This window comes from Melanostigma gelatinosum, assembly GCF_949748355.1.
Source record: "Melanostigma gelatinosum genome assembly, chromosome: 19".
Classification (NCBI taxonomy): domain Eukaryota; kingdom Metazoa; phylum Chordata; class Actinopteri; order Perciformes; family Zoarcidae; genus Melanostigma; species Melanostigma gelatinosum.
In genome coordinates this window covers 19,863,085-19,865,891 of record NC_136652.1, presented here as the reverse complement: position 1 = coordinate 19,865,891, position 2,807 = coordinate 19,863,085, and positions in this window count along the sequence as shown.

Sequence of the window (2,807 nt, the reverse complement as noted above, 5' to 3'; positions counted from 1 at the left end):
TTATGGAGTTATGTGCACAAAACGTGGGGTGTGGGACCTTCAGTATAGGAGTACTAACTAGTTTGGCCTCATCCAGGCTGCCTTTGGCAGTGTGGAACACCATACAGTGTGGCTGGCCCCTCCCCCTGGTCCCTAAGGTTAAATATTAAAAAAAGAAAGAAAACCACTAGAGTGCGCCAAAGTACACAGTTATTGTTGAATCAGTTTTAAATTCTCCTGGAGCTGGAGGGGGGTAGCTCAATTACAATCGGATCAAATTAAGATCAATTCTGTGTGTTTGATGGCGGGCATGGTCTGAGGTCAAGGTCGGTCCTACTTTGAGACACTAAGGTGGCCCGTTGCCATTGGTGAAGATCAGATGACATCAGATTAGAAAGGTTCAGGCAGGTCAGCACTTCACGCTGATTCAACAGTCAAGGCCCACACTGGAGAGTCCCTTACCCTGAGTTTATCTCGGGACAAGATGAGAAATCAAGATGCAGGGATTCCTGCAGAAACGTTACACACACACACACACACACACACACACACACACACACACACACACACACACACACACACACACACACACACACACAGCCCTGTTAGTGGAGACGGAAACATAGGCAGAGATATACAGCTCTCTGAGTGCTATGGGACCCTTGAGGATCACTTCCCGCCTGAGCTGCTCCTCTGAAACCTTTGTAAAGGTCAAGTAAACAGTTTGTATATTGGTTATCAGCTGTGTGTGTGTGTGTGTGTGTGCACAGTCGTCAGATTGAAGTGGGTCTGTCTCCTCACAAACTCCTGCTTGTGTTCTTCTCGGTTGATTGCATAACATAAGTAAGAGAGTGCAGTCTCCCTTGTGCAAGCTGGTATTAAAAATCAAGCGCACATCATCGCTGGCATCATTCTGCAATCGCCGAATTGAACGGGGGGACAAAAGCTCCATAGCGAGCCCTCTTAAAGGAGTCTGCCTCGGCTCTGCTGTCTCTCCCGTGCGTGCAGGACATTATGCTAATTCCTCTGGGTGTCTGGGTCCCTTTGCTCGTCCCGAGTTCATTATTATAATTGCTATACATGGCTGAGAATCCTGCGAATGTGAACCTGAAACCAGCGGGAGCTTTTTCCACGTAATCTATATTCAGGGAAATCCCGAGAATGTTCCCAATCTGAACCTTGAAAAAAACACAAGGGATGGTGTAGCTCTCCTTCTCGTCTCTATTTCAGCATGTGTACGTGTGTGTGTGTGTGTGCGCACACTTAGATTGGCTCTATTATGTCTTGGAATAATGTAAAACAGCTTCCCTGGGTCTCCCTGTCTCTGTTCCTGTCTCCATCTCTCTGGTTTCCCAGTGTACCTTTGAAATGAAGCCATGGCAGCGGCAGTGGCAGCAGTAGTCTGGCTGAGCGTGCCGGGGGCCCCAGCCCGCCTTAGTCCCCCGTCCAAAGACAATGTTGGTGCAGACGGAGCGGCAGGCCGTGATGACACCGCTAAATGGTCTTTGTACGCGAAACACGCTCAGACAATCTGCTTGTGACAGAAAAGATTAAAGGGGACATATCATGCTCATTCTCAGGTTCATACTTGTGTTTTGGGTTTATACTAGAACATGTTTACATGCTTTAATGTTCCCAAAAATGCATTCTTTTTCTCATATTGTCTGTCTGAGTATACCTGTTTTCACCCTCTGTCTGAAACGCTCCATTTTAGCGCCTGTCTCTTTAAGCCCTGCTCCCGAAAAAAAGCTCAGTCTGCTGATTGTCTTGCATGAAACATTTGGTGCACCTTTGCAAAGGTAGTGCTCAAAACGTGGGAGGAGACACTCAGGTGGGCGGGCCTTATATTCTAATGAACCATGTGACAGAGGAAGAGGAGCCAAATCTAATTGGCTTGTTGAAACACATGTTTTCTGATCCAGGCAGCCCACAAAAAAACAGACTGAGTTGTTTTATTTTGTAGTTTGTGGGTTGGTAGGAACTCCAGATACCCAAATGCATGTGCACACTGAAAAGTGAGTTTTTCATGATGTGTCCCCTTTAAACAAGTGATGCGACGTTCTTGGAGAACTACGAGTGTGCTCAGTGGTGGACCTTTATATCTAAATGGGAATCGGCAGCAGAAATCGAATCCAGATATCCCCAAAATATGGTTCTCCAAAAAAAGTTCAATTACACACTTTTCCCTCTTTCAAAAAATTAAAATCTGTTAATATGGAAATATTGTAAATTAAAAAACCTGGAGAAAAAGGTGTCTCCTACTTCTCAGTGCACTGGAGGCTTCAAGCTTCCACATCATACTTAAGTGAGTCAGAAAAAAACCCTGATTCGACAGTTGTGTCACCAAATCCTGCTCGTATACACGTCTTAAATAGTTTTTAAGCAAAGACACATCAAAACGTTCAACCTTCAAGCAGATGAACGAGAAAACCGGCTGTTAAACTCCGCTTGAACGTCATTCATTCAAGAAACAAAAAGCAAAACACACTTTTGAACTAAGGAAAGAAAGTTAACAATTGTGAGACAAAAACGCACGTATGTGCACGTCATGGGCTTCACAGGGGGCTTCAGTAACACACGTTTGAATGGGGTCCTTCAACTAAATAAAGATGTCCATGGAATTGCCCAATTTAAAATCAGGTTATGGTGTCACACCGGAGGACAGTTTTCAGCAGATGAAAAAAAAAACATTTCCATTCATTAAAATAACGTGAAAGTGAAAATAACATGTCACGTCAACAACACACGTCATTATATAAGAGAAAGGAAAACACCATTGTTTTTAGTGGAGGAGGGGGCTTTACATGAGAATAGATAGAGAAGAAGAA